Below are 14,490 nucleotides of genomic sequence, written 5' to 3'. Positions count from 1 at the left end.
GCTGTCATTGGCCTTAATGCAATAGTGCAATCTAGCCATGTTCTGTCAACCAGAATGTACCTAATCCATTTGCTAAGAAGTTGTTTGAAGGACTGTAAAGATTTTTTACAAACAAAAAATCAATGCAATCATTTTAACAGTGGCACTGGCTCTTGTTTTAACAGTCATATTCATCCTCAAATTACTCATATCTGGCACCATGCAGGGATTGACTGTGGAATTGTTTTTGCTTTCTGGCCTTTTTAGTGATTCCAGAGGATGGAATATTACAAAGCATCTAATTTAACTGGAGTGGCAGTGACCTTCTGTTAGGTCCAGCTCAGGTTGGGACACATATGTTCTATTCTACTATTATGCACATAGATAGCAGTGAGAGCAGAGCAGGCTCATTCGGAGGCAGCAGAACGAACAGAGGAGGAATTGAGGTCACTAAGAGAAGTTAGATAGAACCAGCTGGGTCTATGACAAAACTTTTCCTGCTACCTCCTCTCCACTCCTCTTATGAATATACATGGCTAAATCCCAGGAGGACATAATACCAAGGTGCCCATATGGAAAAGCACTAAACCCTTCTCTCTCACCTTCAGAAAATGTGTTTATTTTTAATCACATACTCCACTCTGGGCAGTGCATGGTGGAACTTCTTTTCAGGACCACAGGGCATGATCATATTTTTCAACTGAGCCACCTGGCTCTGTTTGCTTAGTACAGTCTGTAAAGTAGCCTGAGGTAACTTCATTCCCTGAAGTCTACAGGTGCAGTGAAGAGAACATTTAGCAAGCTGGCTACTGTACTAATATACAGTATACTGTACACATACTGTAACCACAATATCACAATAGCAAACTACACACACCATTTAACTACTCAAGACCAAATGATAATGATAATGATAGTAGTGAAGAATACTACTATTACTTCTACTACTACTAGCAGCCTGAAAATACTACTACTGCTACTACTACTACTACCACTAGTCATACTAGCCTGCTGCTACTACTACTACTACTACTACTACTACTTCTACTACTACTATTAATACCACCCTGCTGCTACTACCACTACTACAGTACTACTATTGCTACTAATACTACCACTATACAGGATTCTACCCGCCACAACATAACCTTCACTCCAAATAAAACTCCAAACCTAGAACCTGATTTTGGACAAAATTACCTGGAATGATTCCTACTACCAAAGATTCTTATTTCCAAGGTCTATACAGCAAATTCTCTGGCCAACCAACGACCAGCAAAATAAGCATAAGAAAGCTGAAAACACCATCCAACCTAGAACTTAGTGAGTAATGTTTAGTCTGAAGCTACCTTTAAAGTAAAGAATAAAAATAAATTACAATTATATATTTGACTTTATAAGGACTTAATGCTAAGTTAAGGCAACCAAGCTTGCTAGGACAGATCAGATCAATTAGCACTGAGGTGTGAAGTGAGTGGTGTCAAAGCCCTTGAGCCCAGCAATGGCAGGAGAGTTTCACAGCCTCCCCCACCCAAATGCAGATGCCTTTGAAGCCCCCTCCATCTGTGCAGAGGTCATTACAATACAGTACCGCCTGGATTCAACTCTATTTTGAACTGATATGCAGCCAGGACCCTTCAATTGTAAGTTACCAAGAAGAAACAATATTGTTGCTTTGATCAATCACATCAGAAGATATCCTCCTCATAAACTCCAAAATGCAACAGCCACAGGACAACTTTGTTAGGACATCGTAAAGGACCATTCACCAAAACTGAAGAGATATAGCTAGCTAACAACCTCCTTTTCTACAAGGAAAAAAATGGTGGACAGAGGGATTTTCTACAAGGAATCTGCCTCCCAAAAAAGGCTTCTCCCAAGTGGGTGTGACACCTACTCTGGTCGTCTGCTGTACTGCTGCTTGGATTCAACCTGGCGATCTGTTCACCGTCTGCCCTGGCCTGTCTTCCCCTGTCTGTACTGTGACTTGACTTTACATCAATCTGAAGACTGTTATTTATCTAATTACCTAACTATGTTTAATTGTTACCCAATTAAATTAATCATGTAACAATTAACTCATTAGGATCTGGGGCACCACGAGAGCGGTTCTTTAAACAGTTACCATCTCTCGAATTAAACTCGAAAAGGTCTTTGCCTATCACATCTATAAAGAGTTAACTTATCATCATTCTGAACAGTCATAACCTCCTTGCATCTGCAAAAACCAGAGCCTTACTTACACAAATTGGTTTAATTATGTATGTACTGGCTAATTAAATGGAAACACAGGATAAACATACATACTCTGCACCGGTTATTGACTGGAGATGTAATATGCTGAAAACAGGTCCCTAGTGGAATGACAACAACATTGATGCTTGTTAAAGATGAGATGGAGAGGGAGAGAGAGGGACAGAGACACTTAACACTGGCACATTCAGAAACTACTCTCACCTACCATATACTTTGCACATGAACTGCCGCTGCTTTGAGTAAGAAATCATTAATATATGTATGTGAAATGCCTGGGTTCGCCAGGGGTCTCTTGGTGAACAGGGCAACCTTGGAAAGGGGGTTGGGACTTTTCGCGGCATGCTTGTAAGGCTCTGATTGTCCAAAATGGTTCCAACAAGTCTTCTATTATTGTCCTTTTTTGTAGTTGTCCGGTATCCTGTGACTTGTCGTGTAGTCCTGAACAGAACTACAGAGTTGACTTTCCTAGCCAGCCGTATCAATGGTTTGAGAGCAGAGTAACTGTCACGCCCTGGTCTTAGTATTTTGTGTTTTCTTTATTATTTTGGTCAGGCCAGGGTGTGACATGGGTTTATTATGTGGTGTGTTTTGTCTTGGGGTTTTAGTAGGTATTGGGATTGTGGCTTAGTAGGGTTATCTAGTAAAGTCTATGGTTGCCTGAAGTGGTTCTCAATCAGAGGCAGGTGATTATCGTTGTCTCTGATTGGGAACCATATTTAGGCAGCCATATTCTTTGAGTGTTTCGTGGGTGATTGTTCCTGTCTCTGTGTTTTGCACCAGATAGGCTCAGTCACTTTGGATTTTCTTTTTTCCTGGTTTTGGAAGAGAACATGAGCCGGGTGCGCCATTCTTCTTGCGGAGATGGTGCAAAATCCACCAACACGGTCGGTCCCTGGGATCGGGCTGGCCAACACAATTCGGTTTGCTTGGAAGGAAAAGGAATTGGAGCCTTTAGGACAGGAAACCTTTGGAAGGACAATCTTGATGGGGATTCTAAAGCTGACGGTGAAGGACGTGTTTTGCTTCCAAGGCAACTCGTTGGAGGGAGCATACGACGTGGCACTAAATACAGGGGAGAAACATGATGATATCCTGAGAAGGGCAAGAGCAGTGGGAGGTGAGAGGCCGATGAGCCACTATGAAATAACAAGCCTGGCGAGGAATAACTTTAGGGTTGTAACTGTCAACATTTACAACCCATACGTTAAGGACGAAGAGGTGAGGGCCTTTCTGGGGAGATACATGGGATAACGTCTCCCCAGCAAGGCACCTCAAAGACTCCCTTGGGTTTTGGAATGGGAGGAGAGGCTTCCAGGCCCTCCTCAGGGAGGACCCAAAGGGACATGGTGGCTACCTCCATCCTCCTGCTATGTTCTCCCTAGGGGCTGACAGGGGGACGTTGTTTTATGCACGTCAGCCCCCCTTTTGCAGGCGCTGTATGGCCTACGGCCACATCTTCACCTCGTGCAGCACAAGAAAATGCAGATTTTGTGGATCTGGGGAGCACGAGGCGAAGGATTGTGACAAGCCTAAGGCGTGCCACGGGTGTGGCTCGTCAGCACACCTGTGGCGGGTGTGCCCGGCTCGTCAGAGGTCATACGCGTCTGCGGCTGGGGGGGGAGCAGGAGCGGGGGATGGGGGAAGAAGAGGAGGGGAAGGAAGCACGCCTCATGACCAGAGTACAGGTCCAGAGGGGAAGGCCGCAAGGAAGGAGGAGGAGCAAGAAGCGGCGGATGGAAGAGAGGAGGAAATGGAAGGCACGGGAGTAGGAGAACCAGGAAAAGTGGCGGAAGAAGGCAACCGAGTGGAGGAGCATGAGAGAGAAGAAAGCGAGGGAGGGGTGGTGGAGAAGGAGACGGTGGAAGAGCAAGTGGAGTGGGGGGAAAGTGCCCTGGTGGAAGAGATGAGGGGTATGGTGGAGGAGCTGGCGGGGGGAGGGTGGTATCTCTCCACTGCCGCTATCACCAAAGAAGAGAGTGAAGAGGAGGGTGTGATTGGCCGACAGTGAGAGAGAGGGGATGACCAAGAGAGCGATGGGGGTGGGAGAAACCTCTGGGTTGCTGCTGGTTTCCCCAGGCCCTCAACTTCTGTCTGGTGAGGACACACCTAACAAGACCCAGGACTGGGTACAGGAGGAGGTGGGGAATTTTGTCACGATAAGGGATTGTACATTTAGATTAGTGGTGGTGTATGGGCCACAGGTGGTGGCAGACAGGAGGGAGATGGTGGACTGTCTGGCGCCCCTGTGTGTCACAAATAGGAAATGAGTGATCGGGGGGGATTTTAATACAGATTTAGGAATAGGGGGGATAGCAGTGCATGCGCCATCACCGGGCTAATGGCTTGCCATGGTCTGGTTGATGGTGGCCTGCACACTACTCCGAAAGGGGCCGGTCCTACATGGCGCAACTCCAGGGGCGGTTGCGCGGAGGCTCGACTATATTTTTGTACCCAGGTCTTTGGGTAAGTTGTCTGGGCGGCTGTTGCCTGTTTTCTTTTCGGATGACGACGGGGTGCTCCTGCAGGTGGGGTCGCCAGTCTGCCTCTTTTGTAGGGGGTACTGGAAGTTAGATCGGGATGTGCTCGAGGAGCAGGCTTTTGTTGACAAGTTTTTTGGTTTATTTTGGAGTCTTGAAGGACTCCGGTCCATGTGCGAGGGGGTGTTAGAGTGGTGGGAATTAGTTAAGGTGAGGAATAGGGCTTTTATAATAGGGTATTGCAAGAGGAAAAAAAGGGAGGAGAGGAGGGAGGTGGATCGTATCCAAAGGTTAATTGAACTCGAGTACGATGCAGGCAACCTCGGCGGGTCGTTTGACTGGGAGAGATCCGCAACCCTAAAGGCGCAGCTCAGGGAGTTGCAGGAGCGGAAGGCTCGAGCTTTCCTGGAGCGTGCGCATAGTGGCTTTCTAGATCACAATGAGACTTGTTCTGCTATGTTCTTTGAGTCGGTTAGGGCCAGACAGAGTAGGAAGGTAATGCATGGCGTTAGGGAAGAAAATGGTAGTATAGTTAGAGAACCAGAGGATATGGTCAGGGTGACAACTGATCATTTCCAAGGTTTATTTAAGGAAAGGGAAATAGATGTAGAGCAGGGAAATGTGTTTTTAGAACACTTGTCCAGGCGGATGCCGGAGGACATTAGAGAAGTGATGGAGGCCCAGATCTCACTAGAAGAGGTTTGAGAGCGCTCTTAGGAGGATGGGAAAAGGGAAGGTGCCTGGGATGGATGGGCTGCCGGCTGAGTTTTATCTCAAGTTTTGGGGTATACTTGGACCAGTGGTCCTCGAAGTCTTGAAGGCCATCCTTGAGACGGGGGTCCCGGGGGGATCATTGGCTGTTGGTGTGCTGTCACTTTTATATAAGAAGGGGGAAGTAACAGACCTTGGCAACTGGCGGCCGTTGACCATGCTGTGTGTAGATTACAAGCTACTTGCAAAGGTTTTAGCAGACCGGTTGCGCACAGCCCTTCCCTACGTCGTCCATGAGGATCAGATGTGCAGGGTAGAGGGCTGCTCTATTAGATGGAACCTACAGTTAATCAGGGACTCTATCGCTTGGGTTGAAGATAGAGGACTGCCTTTTAAGCTTAGGCCTACTACAAAATTCTGTTAAAGATCGCGCAACATTTCAATGTCCTGCTACTCATGCCAGGAATATAGTATATGCATATGATTAGTATGTGTGCATAGAAAACACTCTGAAGTTTATAAAACTGGTTAAATCACGTCTGTGACTATAACAGAACGTGTGTTTCGTGGAAAAACCCCAGGAAAACTGATCACCAAAAAGGAAAAAAAGAATCAATGAGCCAGTTCCCTGTATTGTCTATGGCAAGGCAAAATAGATGGCTCCCAGTTTACAAGTCCTACAGCTTCCACACGATGTCGCCAGTCTTGGCAATTGCCTTGAGTTTGTTCCTTGGTGAAATGAAGAAAAGGCACCCCATGTCATCCGGTCCACGACAGGATGTTTTTGAGGAGACATTTTCGACCATCATTTGAAGACGTGGAGCTATTGAATACACATCGCCCCGTGATCAATTTGATAGATTATTAACGTTTACTAATACCTAAAGTAGGATTACAAAAGTAGTTTGAAGTGTTTTGTCAAAGTTTACAGGCAACTTTTTTAATAAAAAAAAAATGACGTTGCGTTTTGAAACTGTGTTTTTTCCTGGATCACACAATCTTCATAAATGGACATTTTGGGTATACATGGACCGATTTAATCGAAAAAAAGACCCAATAGTGATGTTTATGGGACATATAGGAGTGCCAACAAAGAAGCTCGTCAAAGGTAATGAATGTTTTATATTTTATTTCTGCGTTTTGTGTAGCGCCGGCTACGCTAATTCTTTTGTTACGTCCCCTTTGGGTATTTCGAGGTGTTGCATGCTATCAGATAATAGCTTCTCATGCTTTCGACGGAAAGTATTTAAAAAATCTGACTTGTTGGCTAGATTCACAACGAGTGTAGCTTTAATTGAGTACCTTGCATGTGTGTTTTAATGAAAGTTTGAGTTTTAACGAGTGCTATTAGCATTTGGCGTGGCGCATTTGCATTTCATGATGGCTAGATGGGACGCCTGCGTGTCGGGTGGCCCTAAGAGGTTTTAATGGTAGCAGCACTAGATCAGGCGAAAGCCTTTGATCGCGTGAATAGATCCTTTTTATTCAGTGTTAGGTCGATTAGGATTTGGGGAGAAGTTCATAGGATGGATTCGTACATTATATGTCGGAGCGGGGTGCCGAGTTAGTGTAAATAGTCACTTGGGTGATGTTTTTGACCTCTCGTCTGGTGTCAGGCAGGGGTGCCCACTCTCGGCTCTCCTCTTCGTTCTGTACATGGAGCCTCTGGGGGCTGCCATTAGGGCAGACACAGGGGTGGAAGGCTTGTTGATCCCTGGAAGTGGTGGGCTGCGTGTTAAGATGACGCAGTACGCCGACGACACTTCCTTGCTGCTGTGCAAGGACTCGTGCCTGACAAGGTCCCTTGCTATCTTTGGGGATTTCACCCGAGCGTCGGGAGCGGTTCTGAACCATGCAAAGTCTTCCGTCAAGTTTTTCGGAAGATGGCGCGGTAGAACGGATGTGCCCGGGGGGTCTCTCTCTGTGAGGGGGCCCTGAGGATTCTCGGGGTTCATTTTGAGACCTCCGGCTCAGCGACGCTAAACTGGAACATGCGTATCGCAGTGGTACAGAGGAAGCTAGCAATGTGGAAGGCTAGGTATTTGTCTTTTATGGGCAAAGTCCTGGTCCTAAAGGTGGATGTGTTGCCGTCTCTTTTGTATTTGGCGTACATCTACCCATTGCCGGCTTGTCTGAGGAGGCCTCTAGTGAGGCTTGTGTTTCAGTTCATGTGGAGTGGCAGGTGCGAGTGGGTCGCCAGGGCACGCATGCTCTGTCCCATCGGGGAGGGAGGTAGGGGGGTACCACATTTCCCCTCAAGCTGGACGCAATTTTTGTTTCTCTCTTGTTAACGGAGCTTGCTCATCCAGTGATACACCAGGCAAGAAGCGTAATGGTGTGGTCTAACACGGGTCCTCGGGCGGAACAGCTGCCGTGGCACTTTGGTCATGCGGCCAAGTGGCTGCGTGCGCACCCTGAGGTTGAAGTCGCCCGAGTAGGTTTAGATCACAGGCACCTGTACGAGGAGGTCAGAAAGGCAGGGAGTCCGGCGCCTGTAGTGGGCATCTCGGAAGTGGTCTGGGAGGGAGTGCAGGCGCGGGGTCTGGACAACAGGCTCAATGACCTGAATTGGTTGAGTCTCCATAAGTGCTTGCCGGTACGTTCCATCATGTACCGGTATAGTTTGGTGCAATCCCCCACCTGTCCAAGATCCTCTTGTGGCAGGGAGGAGACTGTGCGCCATGTCTTTTGGGACTGTGCCTTTGCCGGAGTAGTATGGGTGTTGTTAGGTTTGGTAAGGGGGGATTTTGTATTGACGTGGGCCAGGTTAGAGAGAGGTGTAGGGAGAGCGAGAGGGACGGATAGGGACAGGTTTCTGCTCTGGCTTCTCATGAGTCTCTTTAAACGGGGGCTGTGGGAAGCCAGGCAGAACATGGTGAAGACAGGGAGAGATTGGGGGGTGGAAGGGATAGTGAGGAGGGTGGAAGGAGATTTGAGGGGGAGGATGAAGAGGGATGAGAGGAAGTGGGGGCAGCATGCTGCTCGGGAGAGGTGGAAGGGGGGTTTAGGGCTGGGGGGGTTTAGGGCTGGGTGTCATCTAGATTTGCAAGGGGATAGATTAGGGACGGGGAGATAGGGAAAGGTAGTTTGTAGGGTGACGGGGAGGGAAGATGCTCCCTTGAGGTTTTGTTTGGGGTTTTTGTTTAGTTAAATTAGTTAAATTAAAATACCATTATTTGAGTATGTATGAAAATTATGAGTTGTAAAGAATGAATGGTATTGAAGATAATAAATTATTTTTTATAAAAATAAAAAAATTGGCTGTATAGGTTTTCACGTTTGTTGTTTTTGTATTGTTCGTTTTTTCATCGTCATTAAACATGTATCAAGAATACCACGCTGCATTTTGGTCCGACTCCGCAAGAAAACAGTAACAGGATGGTCCTACTTAAATTCGCTTTCAAAGATACTTTACGTAGGACAGTTAATCAGCGTGCCAGTGATAGTCTGGGAGGTGAGTTTATCATCGCCACTTCGTGTTGAGATTCAAAGTTCAAACCACTTTAAATGTGCAGCTACAGCTTCACATCTTAATTTCTTAACCCATAATTTATACAGTTTGCTCAAAAGGGGCATTTTTTTGCAAGCTGTCACGCTCGATGACCTCACTCCGGGCAGTAACTACTCACTGTGCAAAGTTAGGTAAATGAATTATCTCCTATAGCTTCTCAAATCACATCCCTCTCTTAACAAAAAACATTTAATCATTGTTCATTTTACATGCACAACAGAGTATGGAAACTTCATACATGTAGTGGGTATACTTTCCAAGTTTAACATTTGTAATTACATCACAAAATAGCAAAAGTACATTAGTGTTCTAAAGTTTCAGTGGGTACAAATCTGTTGAAACAAAGAACATTCCTTTGGAGAATCTTGAGAGCGCAAGCCTGGATCTTCTCCCTTGATTTACAACAGGGCGTGAGTTGTTAACCCACACTAGTTCTTTCCTTCCCCCTCCAGGGTAAGAGGGGGTCTGATTGCAATTATGCATTGCAAACCTGATCTGACCTATTTGGAAGCCGATAATTCAGCCACATGATTATTGACTCTGAAGTAATGGAAATAATTGTAACATGAAGTTAAGGTACAGTAGGCATGTAATACTGTACAAGGCAAACAAGAGTCATACTTTACAGAATGCACAACTCCTTTTACAGAGAGCACTAATAGTTACCTCTAAACATACACAGACTTCACTGGATGTGCAATGTCATCCTGAACCCGTCACATTTACAGAAACATCTTCACTGGCTTCTTATTAGAGAAATATGACTGCAATAAGACTCCAGATGTCTTAAAATATTACAGTGATAAGGTGTAGCTGCCTTCAAAACTGCACTGTTTTGACAGGTGCATCTCAGTTTGATCCACCGAAATATGGACCTCTTGCCACCTGCCAGAAGTCTGTCTGTCTATCTGCACTGCTCAGCCATATTGGAGATTTTTTTTAAATGTTCAGTCACCTTTTAAAACACATTTCATAAAAAATATACCTATCATGAAGTTAGGTGTTATACATTATGTCTAAATGATGAGAGCCGCTCTCACTTAGGAGCAACTTCACAAGGCAAACTGCATTTATAGTTTTTCATTTCGTAGTTATACCTTTCATCATCTAGTTGACCTAGACAGGCTATAAGTGATACAAATTACATTATTTTTTTCCCCATCCCTTAATTGTATTTATTTTTTAGAAACAATAGATTTCTTAATATATATATTTTTTTAACTCACAGAGTAATGAGAAACAATGTCACACAAGCCCTCTCCCCTCCCTCTCTTTACCTCTCAACAGCATTCAATTATCTCACTTGATTAACTTTTCATTACCAACAATTCCAACAAACAAACAAACAAACAAACAATATCCACCAGGGCGAGGGAGGCTGTGATAAGAGACAACGTCCCTGTTACTAAAATGACTAGCCATGAATACAGTCCAAATAATTTCCTGCTTTTCTTTGTAGCTTGAAGGAACGAACCTTTTAGAGGCAACTATTAGCATATTGATTGAAATCATACTTGTCTAATGAAATTGTATAATATTCACAGAAAAAGGGGTAAATTGCTTACAATATGAACTCTGTGTTACACTTACTATGGCTTTATGGTGTTGTTTGGTTCATTCTTATCATTACAATTCATATGGCTGTTTGTAAGACACTGATTGAGTTGTAGTCAAGAGTTTATTTTATTTTAATTGAACTTTATATTACACTGTTTATCAGTGGTGCAGTGTTCCATGTAGGTAATGACATTCAGTTATTCAGTTCACTTAAATGTTTTCTTTTAATGGGAGTTCATGATTTAGCCCTGTCTAAAGCAGGCGAACACTTTTCAAAGTTAAAGGCTGCATTGTCTTCTACCTCAGCTCAGCAGTTAAATATTCTCTGGGAACTATGGAACCCATAACATAAGAAATACATACTTACTCTATTTAATATACTGCTTCCTGTTAGCTTAGATTTGATGCAATAACGCAATTGAAGGCATATAATAAAAGAATAAGGCCATGAATGTTTAGTTTACTGTAGATGTGGATTCCAAACTTTTAAGTCCAACTCTTTGACAAGTTACACATTTCACTCATGTTTTGTGTTTTGCCAGTTTAGCTGCATGCCAGGCGCACACACACGGCTACACACACACACACGCCATATAAACAATGACAGACTCTCACAATCAATATTTGATGCATCTCACTCGGTTTATTCGCAGTCTGGTGAGATATTGTCAGTCATATCATTACTCTCCCTAATGGCTTAGACAATCTGGTGAGATCAAATCCTATTATGTAGGATTTTCCTCCTCGCGAATGGATTCTGAAATAACAATGTGTGGGGTTAGATTCACATTCTGACACTCACACACCCAGGAGATTTCTTCTAATATTTAAGGGCATGTCAGAAAATTTGTGGAGTACCCGTTTCTGAAATCCCCCAGAAGATTGTGCTTTGAGGGATTAACAATATTTCCTGTCCCATTTGAGCCTGATTCCTGAGCTATGGGATTATATGCCTTCAAACTAACATGTACATGTTCATGTATCGCACATTTTTTATGACTGTTTACACTGTCAGAATCTAGACAGTTCTATGTCACATTCAAGCTGACACACTTAAAGCTACTTGGATAACTTCATAACTTTTATGATCACTTCAAGAAAAAGTATGGTTCTTCTCTTCTACAGACAATTGCTTGGTGTGTTATAATTTATAAGATCGCTACAAGAAAATGCTTTGTGACGTCTCTTCTTACTGCAACTTCTGGTCCATTTGAATGCTTGAACCTTGTTACTCTGCTTACCCACTTACCCACTCACTGACACCCACAGTGATTAGAGAGCAGGATGGGTTAGTGTTTTAATATGGGAGCAGGGGAGATCTACGCCATGCCATGCTTATTAAAGCTCCTACAGGCTGGAGACAGCCCTGGCTTCTGTGTTGGGTCAGCATCTTAATTTGGTCTCACATTAATTGGAGGCCTTGAGAGCTAACGTGGGAGGCTGGGTAGGGGAATGGAGATGCTTGTTAAAGGGCTGGCCTTCCCAGATACAAAGGCCACGCATATCCCAGAAGGAAAGCCTATAATGAGTCCAGATGGGGGGAGATCACTGTTAGTCTGGCCTGCCCCTTTTGTAGCTCCGTGGTGAAGCAGCACCAGCCGTGTTTGTGCTGGCACAGGATCCAGTGCCACAGTGATCACTATGCAGGCCATACCTGGCCATCTGTGTGACCTCCTGTGGTGTTTGCTCAGAGCCGGTTAGATTAGCGCAGGGTTTCCTTGGGACTCCATTGGGTGCACATTTAGCTTTTTGCTGTAGCGCTATACAGCTGATTCAAAAAATTAACTCCTCATTTATTTAACCATCAAGCTTTAATTATTTTAATCAGCTGTGTAGTACTAGGGCAACAACCAATACTTGCCCCCCTTGGGGTTCCTGGGACCGAGTTTGGGAAATGCTGAGTTAGTGGTTTGCTCAGAGCTCAGAGCCAGGTTATGTTAGCAGTTAGCTCAGAGTTGGGTTAGTTGTTAGTTGAGAGACGGTTTAGGTTAGCGATCAGCTCAGTCACTGTGTTTTCAGGTGGATGATGGGTTTATCTTTCCTTAGATAAAAAAGGTAACACTTTTTCAATAAAGTTACATTTGTAAAGGTTTTATAAAGAGGTTATAATTACGTTATTAATGATTATTTAATTGTTTGTAAATACATTATATACCATTCATAAACAGTTATATTGCATTGTTCAAAATAGTGTAGTAACTGGTCAGTGTTTTCCAAATAGTGAGCCAATATTTACCTAAAATTATTTTATTTTCAATATTTGCACAGTTGAACAATAGTTATTTTCTCACTTTTGGGTGTGATGCATTGGTACTCTGTCCCAGGAACAGAAACGGTTGGTTTTCATGATGTGTCTTGATCCACCTTTGAAACCCTGATTCCCTGGCCAAATGTACATCTATGACATTATTCAATCATCATTCCTAACACATTACCCCTTACCAGATTATTCCAACACACTTCTCTGTGATAGTTCAAGGATAGGGAACACTCTGGTGTTAAATGGTAACCATAATACCTTTGGTTGGTGAAACAGTGGCGGAGGTATCCTCTCACAACGTTTAATGTTTTGGTCTTCATACCCACCACTAATTGACTGAACATTTAAAAAAAGTTTTGAATCTTCTCATGAATGTAGTGATGAGGTACCCAATACTGCGTATAACACAGGGGGTTGGTGGCACCTTAATTGGGAAGGACAGGCTCGTGGTAATGGCTGGAGCGGAATCAGGGGAATGGTTTCAAATACATCAAACACATGGTTTCAAGTGTTTGATGCCATTCCATTTGCTCCGTTCCAGCCATTATTATGAGCTGTCCTCCCCTCTGCCTCTTCCACTGGTGTATAAGTAAGTCTAAGCTCCGAGTGAACTCTAAAATCATCTATACATGATTTAACCACATGTATAACTGCTAAAAGTATGCCTTATTTTAAAGTCACAGACCTATAAATATTTATAGCTGAGTTACCAACATTTATAACTGCTAAAAGTATACCTTATTTTAAAGTGACAGACCTATGAACATTTATATAACTGAGTTATAAACATTTATAGCTACTAAAATGATACCTTATTTTAAAGTGGCAATGCACTGACCATTAACAATTGAGTTACCAACATGTATAACTGTTGAATAGATATGTTTAACTCATTTATTAATGAGTTGCAAACATGTATAACATAATATAATCTCCTCAAACATGCAATATATAAGTGATCTTTAAAAAAATGCGTAGCCTATCATTGGTATGGTGAGTAGCCTAACTAGTTCAGATAAACAGGGCATGTTTTTTTCTCCACTTCTTAACATTACAAGTCAGAATAAAAATGGACAACAGATTAACTATTTAAAATACAATATGTGACTCAACACCTGGATTCGGTCTTATGTGGAAAAATGTGAAATTGGGTTTTGTTTTTTTACATTGTATAAAAGTAGAGACTCACCGCTACAAAATGGTATATCATACACTGCATAGGGTCTCATGGTCCCCTTCTGTGTTGTCATCTGTTTCTTTCTGGTTAAGAATTTATTTTCCAATCCTGGAGTCTGAGACCTTATGAGAATATGTGGGAGAGAAGAGGAATTTATGACAATTTAGCATAGACACTCTAGCTATACAACTCTACTATAATCATTATCATGATTTATACCATTTAGGCTTAGCTAGTTAAGTTATCCACTGCTAGCTAATAATAATTGCTAGTTTTTAACTTGCTAACACTAATAGCTAGATACACCAGATTAAAGGGGTTAGCTAGTTATCACAATTGTGTCTAATTTACTAGCTAGATAGTAAGTTAGTCGGGCCATCTCTTCTGTCTGGCCTTTGCACACTTCTCATAGCCACGCCCATCCTGATTCCTCACTATGCACTGTCACAATGTAAGTGTCAAACAACATTCTGGGCATGTTCTAGGTCGTCTTTATATTCAGCGCAATTCACTGATGGGCAGATCTCACAAAGTCAGGGGAATTTCTTCAAAACTAGCAAAC

At 43.4% G+C, this 14,490-nt stretch overlaps 1 pseudogene; it reads left to right on the top strand.

The window, feature by feature from the left end:
* The window catches only part of LOC109870738 (low-density lipoprotein receptor-related protein 1B-like), a 332,082-nt pseudogene that overhangs the window by 39,138 nt on the left and 278,454 nt on the right, over positions 1-14,490 (top strand).

Source organism: Oncorhynchus kisutch, linkage group LG26, assembly GCF_002021735.2.
Source record: "Oncorhynchus kisutch isolate 150728-3 linkage group LG26, Okis_V2, whole genome shotgun sequence".
Taxonomy (NCBI): Eukaryota; Metazoa; Chordata; class Actinopteri; order Salmoniformes; family Salmonidae; genus Oncorhynchus; species Oncorhynchus kisutch.
Note: the sequence above shows the minus strand (reverse complement) of the source record. Positions and strands in the feature narration are given on the sequence as shown.